At 37.5% G+C, this 17419-nt stretch overlaps 1 long non-coding RNA gene across 1 annotated transcript; it reads right to left on the bottom strand.

Annotated features, from left to right (window-relative positions):
* Positions 1–574: 574 nt before the first annotated feature.
* LOC107822853 (uncharacterized) lies at positions 575–6944 on the bottom strand. The gene is made up of 3 exons (XR_001656486.2): positions 6518–6944; positions 4950–5053; positions 575–911 (listed from the first exon to the last, which is right to left on the bottom strand). It is a non-coding gene; the product is annotated as an uncharacterized LOC107822853 (long non-coding RNA).
* Between the last annotated feature and the right edge of the window lie 10475 nt (positions 6945–17419).

Raw genomic sequence — 17419 nt, 5'->3', positions numbered from 1 at the left:
GACCTGATCTGGGCCCACCGGAACTGCCTGGACTGGAACCTCATCATCAAAGTCAACCTGAGGCTCCGCCGCTGGTGCTGCTACTCTGGGCTGAGCTCTGCCCCTACCTCGACCTCTAGCACGGCCTCGGCCTCGCCCTCTGCCCCTCGTGGGAGCTACTGCTGGGGGCTCGGGGTTGCTGGTCAGTGGATGAGGAAGCGTGTATTCTCGCCATCTGTGAAAGAACAGAGTAGAAATTCGATTAGCATTGACAAACCAAACCGTACGACAGGAAAGAATAAATATGAAAAAAAAATCCTAACTCTGTAGCCTCTGGGGATAAATACAGACGTCTCTATATTGATCCCTCAAACTCTACTAAGCTTGTATGTGAACTATGAGACCCGTGTAACCTAGAGCTCTGATACCAATTTATCACGACCCGAATTTCTCACCCTCGGGAGTCGTGATGGAGCCTACTAATGTGAGCTAGGAAAGCCGACTGTTTGAACAAATTACCTTTCTACCAATTTTATATTCTTTAACAATTATAAACAATAACGTTTAGACAGCAAAAATTACAATAAGCGGAAGAAATGCAATATACTTATCTGAAATATATATCAAATACAACTGTTTGAGCCTCGAACACCCAGAACTGGTGTCACAGTTTCACAGACGATCTAAGAATACTAAATACAAATTCTGAAAGATAAAAAATACATTGTTTCTGAACTAAGTAGATGAAACATGAGTAAAGGGATAGAGGGAGACGCCAGGGCCTGCGGACACCTACAGAACTACCTTGGATCTCCGCGTGGACTGAAGGCAGCCACCCAATCTACGGTCCAAAAGCTGCTACTCCGGGATCTACACACAGTGCAGATTGTAGTATCAGCACAACCGACTCCATGTGCTGGTAAGTGCCTAGTCTAACCTCGACGAAGTAGTGACGAAACTAGGATCAGACTACCAAATAAACCTGTGCAATTTAACTATATACAACATAAAAGAAGAACAGTAATATACAGTCAAGTATGGGAGGGGGAACATGCTGCGGGGGAACTATCAATTTAGAATAGAAACACATCAGGTGATTGGAAGAAACAACATATCTCAGATATTAACAAAGAATCAGAAATCAATAAGTGTACGGCATCACCCTTCGTGTTTTTACTCTCGTGCTCACCAAAACAATCAAGTAACAAAAATGTGCACGGCATCACCATTTGTGCTTTTACTCTCGTACTCACCATATAATCAATGTAATCGGCACGGAATTGTACATCGTGCGGTACGGCATCACCCTTCGTGCTTTACACTCTTTCCTCACAAATCATACACGGCATCATCATTCGTGCTTTAACACTCTCTTACCAAAATAATGCACGGCATCACCCTTCGTACTTTAACACTCTTCCTCCCCCAAACAACAATCACAAACAATAGGGCATGGGAATAAATGAAATTACAATAAGAATCCCGGCAAAGGAACAATAGTTCAACAATCTAGTCCCGGCAAGGGAACAACATTATAGGAAGCATCAACATCCCGACTAGAGAGATAACATTAAAAGCAACAAATTCCCGGTAAGGGAGATAATATAATGATTCTCTTCTCTTTTTCACTTTTACTTCTCAACTAAGGGTGTATTGTGGGCCGGGCCCAGCCCGGGACCGCGGGCCAAACGGGCCGATCTCAAACGGTGTGAAAGCCCATAGTGGGCTGGTCCTTACCAAAAAGCTCGTGAGCCCAGGACCGGCAGGCGGGCCTGGGCCGGTTCAACCGGGCTAAACGGGTCCAACGGCTAATTTTTTAAAAAAAAAAATTTGAAAAGGGGACAACGATCAGATATTTAAAATGTAGTCGTTGGACTGCATTTTTAGCCGTTTGGCACTTTCAAAAATAGTCATTTGGCTTCCAAACTTTGTTTTAACCTCAAACTTTTTATAATTACACTTTTTCCCTATTCTCAACTATAAATATCCCCTCATTCTTTCATTTTTACTCACAAATTCATCAATCTCTCTCATTTCTCAAACTCAAATTGAAGTCTTGAAGTCTTCACTCATCTCTCATTTATTAAACTCCAATTCTTAATTCAAGTTAAATCATGCCCGATAATTCTAGATTGCACTCATTTATTTTGGAACACTTTAATGTGGTAGAAGAAAATGAAGAAGTTTACATAATAAAGTGCAAGAACTGTGGTCGAGTCTACACTCGTCGTCGAAAGGAGGGCACGGGCTCTTTAAGGAGGCATATAAAGAGTTGTCTTGCGCGTTCTCCAGACATTCGTATTTAAGATTTTAAGTTGATTTGAGATAATTTGTGTTATTTTAAAATTATTAGACGTATTATGCTTAATGTTCTAGTTTGGTAGATTAATTTGAAGTATTATGCTGAAGGTATTGAATTTTAATTTGAAGTATTAAATGTAAACTTTAATTTGCAGCTTTGATACCGAGTATTAAATGTAAACTTTAATTTGAACTATATCTATAGCTTATATATATTATATACGAGTATATCTACATATATATATATATATATATATATATATATATATATATATATATATATATATATTTGTAGATATATATATTATAGATATAGATATAGTATATATAATATATAAGCTATATATTATATAAGGCAATATATAATTATATATACATACTATATATACTATATATATTTATATAGCTATATATAAGCAATTTATATTAGTATATACATATATAGTTTACAAGAAATTGCCTTAGATAAAAAAAAATAGCCCGGAAAGAAAAAGCCCGTTTAGGCTTGCGGGCCCAGCCCATTCAGCCCGGGACCATGTGGGCTTAGGACCGCAGTGGGCCGGTTCCACTCATTTGGCCCGTTAGGCCCGGGACCGCCAAAGCCCAGGCCCGTTTGGGCCATTTAGGCCCGGGACCGGACCACAATACAGCCTTATTCTCAACTCACTTCACAACTTGAGCCAATACTCTAAAAGGTTCAATTACCACTTATACTTTCACATTTCATTATACAACTTGAGCCAATGCTCCTCAATGTTCAAATGTCACAATTACTTCCACAAACTTTACCCAATAATAGAAATCATCACCAAAGCATGAATAATACAACGAAGTCATAATAATCACAATATAAGACTCACGGGCATGCTTGACACCAACGTATAAATACTTGTCATCATGTCTATACATCGTACTCAACAAATACCACATAGCAAATAGGACTCGATTCTTAATCCCTCAAACTAAGGTTAGACCAAACACTTAGCTCGAACTTCCACGCCAACTCAAGCCTCAAACACCGCTTTTCCTTTAGAATTCGCCTCCAAACAACTCGTATCTAGTCCAAATTGATTTAACAACATCAATAAATGCTAAAGAATTCATACCCAATGCTCAATTATAAGTTTTCTATCATTTTTTCCAAAAAGTCAAAAATTGACCCCGCGTCTGCTGGGTCAAAACACGAGGTTCGGACCAAAACCCGATCACCCATTCACCCACAAGCCCGAATATGTAATTAGTTTCGAAATCCGATCCCAAAACGAGGTCTAAATTCCATTTATATAAAAAGCCCTAACTCTACCCAAATCCCTAATTTTCTACCCTTAAAGAACATGATTTTTGTCCTAGAAATCTAATGGGTGTTAATGGAAATTGAAGAAATGAATCTAAGATTACATACTTATGAATTGGTGGTGAAGTTCTCTTTCAAAAATCGCCCAATTTGGAGTTTGGAAGAAGAAGTTATGAATTTTAGGTTTGATCCTGTATGTTCTGCTACTGTTTAAATGACTGGGCAAAAAGATGTTATGTGATCGCATAGGTTTGACTCTCCTGACCTACGCGTTCGCGAGTTAGGGGCCGCGTTCGCGTAGGGTTAAGACTACCCAGCCCCGGCTTATCTCTTATTCTATGCGTTCGCGTGAGCCAGGGTGCGTTCGCGTAGAGTGAACTCCTAAGGCTCCGCGTTCGCACCTGATCCTATGCGAACGCATAGTGCAAACCTGCCCCCTTCCCGTTTGTGCATTGCGTTCGCGAGGGTTACCACGCGATCGCATAGAGTTAAAAATTCGGACACCAGCAACAGCAGAAATACCAGATTTCTAAATCCAAAAACACTCTGACGCCTATCCAAAACTCACCGGAACCCTCGGGGCTCCAAACAAGACATGTACACTGCATCAAAAACGCCCTACGGACTTACTCATGCGATCAAATCGCCAAAATAACATCAACAACTATGAATTTAGCATCAAAATCATGAAATCACTTAAAAACTTCAAATTTTTCAATTTCCTCAAATAAGGCCCGATTCATATCATTTCACGTCTGTTTCTTACCGAATTTCACAGACTTATCTTAAATCACATATAAGACCTGTACCGGGCGCCGGAACCAAAATACGGGCCCAATACCATCAAGTTTTAAACACATTTCATTTCCAAAACTCATAAATAATTCCAGAAAATAATTTTCTTTAAAAATTCATTTCTCGGGCTTGGGACCTCGAAATTCGATTCCGGGCATACGCCCAAGTCCCATATTTTCCTACGGACCTTTCGGGACCGTCAAATCACGGGTCCGGGTCCGTTTACCCAAAATGTTGACCGAAGTCAACTTAAATCCATTTTAAAGTCAAAATTTATCATTTTTCACAAATTTTCACATAAGGGCTTTCTGGCTACGCGCCCGGAATGCGCACGCAAATCAAGGTGATGCCGAAAGAGGTTTTTGAGGCCTCGAAATACAGAATTTACTTTTAAAACAAGTGATACCTTTTGGGTGATCTCATTGTTCATCTGTTTCCACAAACAATTTTAAAAAATCTAAAATAAGTACACAAGCAAGTTAATAATCAATAGAACAACAAAATAAAGTTTTTGAAACTAAGAAAAACAATGATGCGTGTGAGTTTGGAGAGAAGAAGCAACTTTGGAATTCTCATTTACCTTCAAAGTCCATGCTTCCAATGTGAAGCTGATTCCTCTGTGATCTTCTTTAGCTTATAACCTGATTCTAACCGATGTCCTTGATATGTTGCACACTGCTTTGTCTTACAAGTGAGAAAAGAAGAATACACATGACAATGATGAAATCAAAATTATATTAGAACTTAATCTAGAAAAAGACACCTACTTCACACACTAAATTATTGAACATCAGATTAATAAAAAAAATCATTTAGGAAATGTTTCCACAATCTTTTTTATTAAAAAAAGGAAACGGAAAAAGAGTTGTGAAGTCGTTTAAATTGATATACGCTGAAAAAGTGATTATGTAGGAAATTGTAAAAAGATTGTGAGCCAGAAAAATTGACACACAACATATATACATGCTGGCCAAAAAACAATTCCACACGCATAAATTGGGTTAAATCAAAAGCTAAGGAATATCACCCAAGCTCACTACAAACCACAGTATGCTGATAGAATCGAGACAATTCCAAAGTAACCTGGAACAAAAGACAAAAATCTGACATCTAGATGATCTATATTTCATACTACCACAGAACATGAAAATCCACCGATCAAGATTTTTATTCATAGGGAATATGAAGCTAATCAGAAAACTTGAGGGTAGAACTATTATTGCAAAACATCAATAGCATAGAGATTTTAGGAGTGAAGTAATAGGCTTAATCAGATTAATTTTAGGCCAAGATATCTTAAAAACAAAGGCAAAATTATTGAGAAGGAAAGGACCAGTCAATTTGCCTTCAAAGCTCAACAAAGACTTATCAACAATCCTATAAGAACATCCAATTAAGTCAATCCAATTCCAGAATCATTATTGCATAAAATCAGGACATTAACAGTAAGTTGTCCATTAAGATTGTTTATATTCCTTTAACGATGGCTTCTACTTTTCATGGATTTTCCTTTGATAGAGGAGCATAAGAATCATTTAGTTTTTTCAAGCATATCATGAAACACCTTAATTGCATCAACTGCGAAAAAATCAAAGTTTGTAGTGGGGTGTCTAAAATTTGTAGCGACAATTTGTCATACCTCAGTCTTTTGAAAAATACACAAATAAATCCATAGTATCTTTGTTGCCACACATTTCTATTCCAAACACTTTATGGTTTTGTATAATTTAATCTAATATTTTTAGGTTGGTATGAATCTGAAAATACATATATCTATATCTAATTTTTCTTGCTAATACAAAGTAAGACAAATAGTAACAAGAATATAGATGGAAGAAATGGTCTGATTTAAGAGTATTTCTATAAGTGCACTGCAAACTTACACAAAAAAGAGATAAACAAAGGTTTGAGAGAAAGTCAGCACACTAACAAACACCTACAATGTATCAGTGTGCAAGAGTTGACATACATGTGAAAATTCAGCACTGAAATATCCGAACAAATAGAGAAGCTGCTGGACACCCACCAAGATTTCAGAAAAATAACAGAGTAAAACTGACAAGAACTGAAAAAATAGAGCATATAGAGATATTATGGAACTCAAAATGAGAAATTTAGGAATTGTGGAAGAATACAAGAGACACTTACCAGAAAGAGCAGAGCAAAAATGAGATGAAAGCAAAGAAGGATAAACTTGGGTGGAAAGAAAGAAGACAATCGATGCTTCTCGATTGTACATTAGAGGAGTCCAAATTAGTTGCACAATAAGAATCCAACATCAGCATCCCTCCACTATAAAATGCTTTTGTACCCTACATCAAGTCGTTTTGGGTTTACCTTTAGGTAGATGATTCAGACAAAACTACTCTTTTTATGTTGAATAATATTTAGCATAGACTCTATGGAATTAAGCAAATAAACAGAATGAAATACATGAGTATTTGTTTTCAAATATCACTTTATAGTTTTCTAATGTGAAAGTTCGAATTCATGAAATAATTCCTATAAGGCAAAAGAGGCCTTACAAAAGTTCCTGTAAGGCATAAGAGAGTTTTTTTGCCTCAAAATAAATTTACGAGTGAGTTCCTAACTTCATAACAACAACTCAAATGTTGCGATGTTGTTGTGAAGTTAGGAACTCATTCTCATAATTAAAATTTTGTAGTCTTTTCTTTATCATTCTTTTATCCTTACCTTACAATCCCTACTGTTAACGGAAACGTAAAAGAAAGAACATAAGATTTAACGTGGTTCGGATCAAAATAATTCTACGTCCACCAGAGAACAATTGTCATTTTAATATTAACAAAGGAAGGGGAGATTTCCCAATTACACTTAAGAGAATTTCTCTCTTAACTCTCTACTCACTACAATTTTTGTATTATTTTGGGATGATTTCTACAAGTGAAGGAGTGCATCTATTTATAGAGGTAAAGACCTCCTCTTGATGTCATTGGTGACATCAAACTACCTCCTCTTGATGTCATGGGTGACATCAAAGGAGGAAGCTTCCTCCTAGCATCCACACCAACTCTTTCCACCAACTCTTCCAATTGGCATGCCATTGTTGACTAAACATAAACCAACATTTTCAGCATGCCATTGTTAACTAAACATAAACCAACATTTTCAATCTCCACCTTGGTTTGCGTTTCGAGCGTGTGAACAACTCTGACCAAAACTTCTAAGCTTACTGGGCAACCCCGTTGTAAGAAACAAGAAGAATCAAACCATTGTTGAACATACCACCTCCACCTAGCAACTGTTCTCTTCGGAGTTGCATCAGTTGATGCACACCCCCGCCAAGTCCTTGCAGTGTGCAAACTTAGCGAGCGGGACTATCTTGGTCAACATGTCTGCAGCATTATCGTCTGTGATAACCTTCACGACCTTGATAGTTCCCTCATCAATAACATCTCGAATAAAATGAAATCTGACATCAATGTGTTTAGTGCGCTCATGAAATCTCTGATTTTTCATTAGATGAATAGCACTCTGATTATCACATCTAAGAGTTGATTCCAGCTGAACCAAACTCAATTCCGCTACTAAACTTTTCAACCAGATAGCTTCCTTTACCGCCTACGCTGCTGCCATGTATTCTGCTTCTGTCATAGACAAAGCGACAATCGACTGCAAAGTCGACTTCCAACTGACGGCACTGCCAACGAGGGTAAAGATGTATCCAGTTGTGGACCTTCTTCTGTCAAGATCTCCTGCATAGTCAGAATCCACATAACTGAGAATTGAAATACCTATACCACTTTTTCGAAAGGTAAGACCAACACCAGAAACTCCTTTGAGATATCTCAATATCCACTTGACAGCTTCCCAATGCCTCTTTCCTGGGTTGGACATGTATCTACTTACCACACTTACAGATTGAGCAATATCTGGACGTGTGCATACCATAGCATATATAATACTACCAACTGCACTGGCATAAGGAATCTTTGACATATGCTCCACCTCATCCTCGGACTGAGGCATTTGTGACTCTGAAAGTTTAAAATGAGGAGCTAATGGTGTACTTACAGGCTTGCACGTTTGCATATTGAATCTCTCGAGAACCCTTTCAATATACCTCTTCTGAGAAAGATATACAACATCATCTTCTCTTGAAATCTCCATACCAAGGATTTTCTCTGCAGCTCCTAAATCCTTCATGTCAAATTCCTTACTCAATAGTTTCTTCAAAGCATTTATCTCTGTAATGTTGTTAGCAGCAATAAGAATATCATCAACATACAATAGTAAATAAATCATTGAGTTACCAGACATATTCTTGTGATACACACAACTATCAAATGTACTCCTTGAGAATTCATGTGTAGTCATGAATGCATCAAACCTCTTGTACCACTGTCTAGGGGATTGCTTCAAACCATACAAAGACTTCTTTAGTTGGCATACGTGATCTTCTTTTCCCTCAGCTAGGAAACCTTCAGGTTGATCCATATAGATTGTCTCTTCTAGATCACTGTGTAAGAAAGCAGTTTTGACATCAAGCTGTTGAAGCTCCAAGTCAAATTGTGCAACCAATGCTAGTAGCACGCGAATTGAGCTATGCTTCACGACCGGAGAGAAAATCTCATTGTAGTCAATTCCCTCCTTTTGGCTGAAACCTTTTGCAACCAATCTCGCCTTGAACCTAGCATCTTCCACTTCAGGAATTCTCTCTTTCTTTCGGTAGACCCACTTGCATCCAACTGTCCTCTTCCCCTTTTGTCTTTTCACTAAGACCCATGTCTGATTCTTGTGAAGAGACTCCATCTCTTCAGTCATGGCTAACCGCCATTGTGCAGCATCCTTGCAAGAAGTTGCTTCAATATACGAGGAGGGCTCCAGATCTTTAATCTCTTCTTATGCAGCTACGAACGCATATGCAATCAAGTTTGCTTGATTTATAAGGCGTTCCGGTTCTCGTGTCTGCCTCTTCTCCCTCCCCTTCGCAATTGTGTATGGTTCATTGACAACAAGTTCTTTAACGCCTACATCTTCTGACTCATCTTTAACTTGAGTCTCTTGATCCTTTTCCTTGGCAAGCTCCACCGGAAGCTCCACCTGCTCGTTGTTCTTGTTTCCTGAAAACTCCACGAAAACTTTACGGGGATCAAGTATAGAGGATTCATCGAATGTGACATCTCTGCTAACTATAAATTTGAGTAAAGACAAACACCAAAGTTTGTACCCTTTTACTCCATCCACATACCCTACGAATATGGCCTTCTTAGCCCTTGGTTCAAGCTTTCCTTCATTAACGTGATAATAAGCTGGACACCCAAATACTCGTAAGTATGAATAGTTAGAGGGTTCACCTGACCATACCTCATTCGGAGTCTTAAAGTCAATTGCCGATGTTGGAGATCGATTGACAATATGAGCAGCAGTGTGAACTGCTTCAGCCCAAAATACTTTGGACATTTTGGCTTGTAGGAGCATACAACGAGCCTTTTCAAGAAGAGTTCTGTTCATTCTCTCGGCAACTCCATTCTGTTGTGGGGTATGCCTGACAGTCATATGTCTTGAGATCCCATGAACCTTGCAGAATTCATTAAACTCTTCATTGCAAAACTCCAAGCCATTGTCTGTGCGAAGATACTTGATTTTCCGCTCCATTTGATTTTCAACCAAAATCTTCCACTCTTTAAATGCTTCAAAAGTATCACTTTTTGCCTTCAAAAAATATACTCAAACCTTTCGTGAGAAATCATCAATAAAAATGAGAAGATACCTCTTTCCGCCCTTCGATGGAAGTTTAGAAGTACCCCATAAATCTAAATGGATGTAGTCTAGCACTCCTCTTGTCTTGTGTTTGCCAGTGCTGAAGCTGACCTTCTTCTGCTTCCCTAGAACGCAGTGCTCACAGAAGTCAAGCGTGCTGATCTTCTCACCTTCCAAAAGTTTACGATTGCTCAACATCTCCAGTCCACGTGCGCTCATATGACCTAGTCTCATGTGCCATAGTCTTGCCTTGTCATCATTAGATAACTGCACTGTAGATTCATTTGCAGAGCCAACAATGGTGCTTCCGACCAATGTGTAAAGGCCGTTCTCCAGCTTGCCTTTCAGCATGACTAAAGAACCTTTAGTCACCTTCATAGTTCCTGCTTCACTCATGTACCAGTAGCCTTGTTCATCCAGAGTACTCAAGGAGATCAAATTCTTCTTTAGATCAGGAACATGACGGACTTGTGTAATAGTCCTCACGATTCCATCATGGCAGCGAACTCGAACTGAGCCAATGACAACTATTGCACAAGTTGCATTATTGCCCATTACTACGGTTCCTCCACTTTTCTCGTAGCTGCTAAACCAGTCTTTTCGGAACGTCATATGCAGAGTACAAGCAGAGTCTAACACCCATTTGTTTTTGTAACTACTATTATTATTACACGATGTTGTTAGTACATAATCATTATCAAAATTATGTACCTGTTCAACTGTAGATACACTCGCCTTTTCCTTGGACTTTGACATTAGGCAATCTCGTTCAAAGTGCCCCTTCTTGCCACAACCCCAACACTCTGTATTCTTCTTGTTCACACGAGACTTTGATCTGTGCTTTGATTTGCTCTTTCTCTATTGGCTAGTCCGGCCTCTTACAAAGAGGCCACTTTCCTGGTCATCTCTATCTCCTTCAATGTGCCTCCGCACATCACTAGAGTTAAGTGCCTGCCGCACTTGCTCAAGTTTGATAGGCTCCTTGCTATACATCATTGAATTCTCAATATCACGATATCCTGAAGTCAATGAAAATAGCAAAGCACATGCAAGCGTCTCCTCCTCCCTTTTAATTCTTGCAATCTGTAAGTCCATGACAAGTTTATTAAACGCATCTAAATGATCTTGTAACGAAGTACTTGACCTCATCTTAAATGTGTGAAGACGCCGTTGTAACAACATTCTTGTTGTCACTTATCGGTCTTGGTATAGCCCTTCTAGCTTTTCCCACAACTGTTTGGTCGTCTCTTCGGTACCCGTACTCACTTCACAAAGCACTTTAGGTGCAAGGGATAGTTGGATTGCACTCAATGCATCCCCTTCAATCTTCTCCTTGTCGGGAGCTGATATATACGTAGGATACTTTCCGTCAATAGCATGGATTGAACCTTCCCTCCGCAGTAACGTCATCATCTGGATCTTCCAGATATTGAAGTTGTTGCGTCCATTGAATCTATCAATTTCAAACTTCATGGAACTCATATTTGCTTGTTCTTTCTCCTTGGATCGTTAAAGAATCATGTCGCTCTGATACCAATTGTTAGCGGAAACATAAAAGAAAGAACATAAGATTTAACGTGGTTCGGATCAAAATAATCCTACGTCCACCAGAGAACAATTGCCATTTTAATATTAACAAAGGAAGGGGAGATTTCCCAATTACACTTAAGAGAATTTCTCTCTTAACTCTCTACTCACTACAATTTTTGTATTATTTTGGGATGATTTCTACAAGTGAAGGAGTGCATCTATTTATAGAGGTAAAGACCTCCTCTTGATGTCATTGGTGACATCAAACTACCTCCTCTTGATGTCATGGGTGACATCAAAGGAGGAAGCTTCCTCCTAGCATCCACACCAACTCTTTCCACCAACTCTTCCAATTGGCATGCCATTGTTGACTAAACATAAACCAACATTTTCAGCATGCCATTGTTAACTAAACATAAACCAACATTTTCACCTACCTTCCCACTACAACTATGTTCTCCAAAGATCTTAGCTAGCATGATCCCTCTTTAAGAAGTTGAAAATCTTTGGTACAATGCGACTATGATTGTATCGGTTAAATTTTTTTGCGTAGATTGCTTACTAAAATAGTTTTTGATCTTCAAATCGAGTATATTGTGATGATGACAATTCAGTTAAGTTTCAATCTTTTTCAAGTTACTTTTAATGATATCCTCTATTACACTCTTTAACTTTCAACAGAAATAATAACAAATTTAACTCCATAATCAATTCAAGTTCGTCCAAAGTCAAACTTTTCTTTCATGAGATGGGTAAGTCACAAGACTAACCATGCTCTATCCTTCAATTTTTTCTCTTTTTAGCCGCAACAACACTTTATCGTCATGGAAGTAAGCAACTTAATATGACAGAACAACCTCAAAACAAAAAGGGGAAAAATAAATTTGATTGCAATAAACGCACAGAAGGTATCCTACCAGAGAAGTTGATAGTCTCACCTACTCAGGCTTTCCTCAAAGCAAACCAACTTCAACAGAGAAAAGAGTAAATTGAAAGGCTACCTATGTTCTTTTCCATATCAAGTAATTTCTTTTTCTAGCTGCAATTAGGCGAAATAGGTTATAATGTGATCTCACAGATGAACAAAATTGGAAGCTATGGAAACATATTGAAATATTTTTTGAATAATTACATATACAACTGTTATATATTTAGGACAGATATAAATTAGACAACAATACATGTTAGTGATGTCGAGCAAGTTTAAGTCTTTCTCCAGTGAGGCTATGCACTATTTTTACAACAGACATTACATGCCTCGTATTAGTTGTACCAAGAACGAAGCTAAAATAGACAAAAAAAATATTACTATCAGCTCCATAACAACAAAAAGGGGTCAACTCAATCTGGAGCACCTACAAAGAAATGAAAAGGCCACAAAACGTGAATCAACATATGTGAAAAATATTTAAAACTTTCAAGGTTAAAAAGGAACATGAAGAAAATGGAGTCACATATAAAATGGATCACTAAAAAATAGACGCAAGGGCAAGGAAGCAGCACAAAGCAAGTGGAAAACAACCAAAATACACCCAAAAAGTTGAAATACCTCCATAAGGAGCTACAACTTCTCCATTCATGTTGCATAAATTAAAATAATGGAGACCAGAAATATACTTACAACTACTAAGAAATCCGACCTTCGTCGATAAACAGATTCCGTCACATTCTTATTCCCATCCGTTTTCTGTCCAAAAGTGCAATAAAGAGAGAAAAATTGCACAAATAACTCACCAGCAATAAGAGAAGTCACATCCGAGAGAAACAGAATAAATTGACAAATTCGTAGAAGTGAAAACACAAGAGGTGATTATCCACAAAAACTGAAATAAACCAAGAGGTAATAGTGTTTAACCCAAAAAATAGTTTTCAAGGTCAAAGCAATAATTTTATATGACGGGCCACAAGCAACCGATTCAATCCGAAAGATATAAAATTTCGTTAATACAGCGTGATAGAGAAGTGATAAATAAATTCAATGTCAGATAATATAATAAAAATAAAGCAAAGAAGAAAGAATTCTTATTGAACGATCCTTGATAGGATAATGAGCCAAATAGAGCTTGAAGGGCTGAACTATGGCTAACTTGGGAGCAAGATGCTATAAATTACAATGTATAGAATTGCAGAGAAGAAAATTAGATTCTCCTGATGGTGGTAAAAGTATGTCTATTTATAGGGCTAAATCTAAGTAACTAGTCTCCTTGAATTATGGGTCCATTATGAGCATTTACTCAATCCATCCATTACTTTTGGAAGACTTGTAACAGCTGTGTAAATGCTGGAATTCCGTAACTGATGAGTTAATTCCATAATTGATGAGTTAATTCCATAACTGATGAGTTAATTCCGTAACTGATGAGTCAATCCCGTGCATGTTGAGTCAATCTCGTGCCTATTAAGTCAATCTTGTAATTGATTGCCTTGTTCTGACCGTTACAATCATTTATTGCATTTATTAATAATTGATTTGTAACTGATGGTGTAATGATGGTAAATCTCATATAATCCGAGATTAATTGATTCCTTCCTCATTTGTAATTATGAGATATTCTCCTGCATCTGATCTGGGCTATTTCATGATGATCAGTTCCAAGGCTAACAGGCACGGTACGAGTATGTTCGGTCCCGGGGGTGTTTCACATATCATCTTTACAAGTCATTCTTCATTTTTCTTCAAATTTTGCTGATACGTGTCACCATTTAATAGACCCACATGGCGAGTTTAATTTTTACTAATACAGATAGTCCCCCCACTTTCAAGTTACTCACTATGATGTGACCGGGAAGTGGAAGATCCTTTTCATCCTTGCCTCTTCCTCATTAAGAACCTTGCCAGAAAACCCCAATCGGGACAAAAACCGGACGAAAGAAAAAAGAGTGCAAAACTTAGATATTTAGATGATAACTCCATCGCTTATGTTCCTTTCGTCAATAATCGGTTGGTTTACCCCTGTCTTGTTTCGGGGTTTGGAAGACAAATCTTTGCCTTATGTTTGCAAAGTTTGATATATAAATTTTGGCTTTATTTTCTGCCTATTTTAATGTTTGGGTTTTTGTTTCACCCTTTAACTTTCATAAAAATGCTTCAATACTCCGTGACTTTTTTGAATAAGCACATATTATAAAAGAGGACCCTTTTATGAACGACACTTAATGAAGAAGACGTTTCAACTTCATAATGGTGTAAACATACGAAAGAAGAAATAGGAACACACATGTTTCTTTGAACAACTTTGAGGAAAGTTTTGTATTATTCGATCTTTCGACTTATATAATAGTTTACATGTATTTAAGTACCATCTATAACTTTTTCGTAAATGTTTTCTTTACAACAGATTTATAAAAAATTCAAGGGTATATCTTGCAACCCATGATTAAATATTGCCTTTAACCTAAACATTCGTAAAAATGGCGACACGTAAATGATATGGATCTATTAAATGGCGACACGTATCAGCAAAGTTTGAAGAAAAGTGAAGAATGACATGTAAAGATGATATGTGAAACACCCCCGGGACCGAACTTACTCGTACCGTGCATGTTAGCCTCGGAACTGATCATCATGAAATAGCCCGGATCAGGTGCAGGAGAATATCTCATAATTACAAATGAGGAAGGAATCAATTAATCCCGGATTATATGAGATTTACCATCATTACACCATCAGTTACAAATCAATTATTAATAAATGCAATAAATGATTGTAACGGTCAAAACACGGCAATCAATTACAAGATTGACTCAACAGGCACGGGATTGACTCAACAGGCACAGGATTGACCCAACGGGCACGGGATTGACTCATCAGTTATGGAATTCCAGCATTTACACAGCTGTTACAAGTCTTCCAAAAGTAATGGATGGATTGAGTAAATGCTCATAATGGACCCATAATTCAAGGAGACTAGTTACTTAGATTTAGCCCTATAAATAGACATACTTTTACCACCATCAGGGGAATCTAATTTTCTTCTCTACAATTCTATACATTGTAATTCATAGCATCTTGCTCCCAAGTTAGCCATAGTTCGACCCTTCAAGCTCTGTTCATTATCCTATCAAGCATCATTCAATAAGAATTCTTTCTTCTCTGCTTTACTTTTATTATATTATCTATCATTGAATTTGTTTCTCACTTCTCTATCACATTGTATTAACGAAATTTTATATCTTTCGGATTGAATCGGTTGCTTGTGGCCCGTCATATAAAATTATTGTTCTGACCTTGAAAACTATTCTTTAGGTTAAACAGTTTGGTTCCGTTGCCGGGAACTCAAGCAAATTTGATATTCATCTAAAGATAGTAATAATTTTTGTTAATATTTGCTTGTTTTCAATTTAAACCTTCATCATAGCCGAAATTTGCCAATCAACACAGTTGAGCACAACCAAGTTGGAGATGGTTTTACCATGAAAAATAAAAAGGGAAGAATAGCCATGATAATGATATGTAAGCAACAAGCAGAGAAAAATGGAGAATGTACATCGATATATTGGTACCACAACTATCAGTACAAAAACTGATTATAACGGATCTGTACGAAACAATTCCGGAATAGGAGGTTCAGATACACCAGGTAATTTTAATTTGCAAAATTTAGTTCTAACCTTACAGAAACAGATCAAGGAATAGAACGAGTGGATAGAACATCTCCGGGAATTCATATCTATCCTGCGAGAATGATATGCATAACCGTTATAGCACCTGAATTTAAATAGAAGAAGACACGGTAAGTCGAATCGACACTAATAAGATGTCCAAAAACAGCTTCGAAAACTAAACCGAAGTGATTCCGGATCCGATTGAAGGAGTCATAAGAATAACGCCGGACCCTCCCGGAACTGAGGAGTAAAATTTACATTCAATATAGTACAAAGCTCCGAATTAAGGACTTTCATTCAATTGAAAGTCAAAAACAGGTCCGGAGATCAAGCGGATGTGATTCTTGGGTGATCCGAATCTAAACGCAAAAATCTAAAAAAAATAGGTCCGAGCAAAGAGATACGAGATTTTCTTCACGGGCTAGAAAAGATACGGATCTATCCGAACAGGTAAGGAATTACCTTGCTAAATTGTAAAATTTCATAGGAGAAGAATGAAAATTAGAAGGAACATGGGTAAAACAGCCACGAGATAGCTTACAAAGATACCATACCTAACAACTGAACAAGAAGAGATAGTTGCAGGATGGAATAGACCACTAGGAAGGAAGGTTCATTAATAACCTTGGACAATTATACAAATAATTTTAGAAGCAATCATTGAACCGAAGGCATCAGAAGCCACGAGGTCAAATGCTGAAGAACTAGAAATTATCATTGACTTCCCAAATAGGAAGGATTACGTTGGTCGATACTCGACACCGAATTTAAAGGTTTATATGCTCAATATTGACCCGTGGTATAATGTAGTCAAGTAAAAGAAGAAACTGGAGTCAAATAATAAAAGATAAAGTTACAGAACTTCGAAAGATCGGTTTTGTCCGAAAATTCGAATCATTCGAACTTGCTATCTAACAACAACGCATCATTACTTTCAAAATACCGAGGAGAAAGGTGATTGCTGGTACACAAAATTGTCTCGGATGTCTCGGTAAATGCAATTTTAATTCAAGAAGATAAAGGTACACTTTCTCCTATCTATTATAAAATGCTCTTAGATACGGAAACTACATATCTACATTTTGATAAGTTGGCATTAATTGTAGTTGCCCTAAATCTAAGGCTTTATTTTCAATGTCATTCAATTCCCGTAGTCACTATATTTTCATTACGCAATATTTTGCATAAACA

The sequence above is a fragment of the Nicotiana tabacum genome, chromosome 21 (assembly GCF_000715075.1).
Source record: "Nicotiana tabacum cultivar K326 chromosome 21, ASM71507v2, whole genome shotgun sequence".
Lineage (NCBI taxonomy): Eukaryota > Viridiplantae > Streptophyta > Magnoliopsida > Solanales > Solanaceae > Nicotiana > Nicotiana tabacum.
Note: the sequence above shows the minus strand (reverse complement) of the source record. Positions and strands in the feature narration are given on the sequence as shown.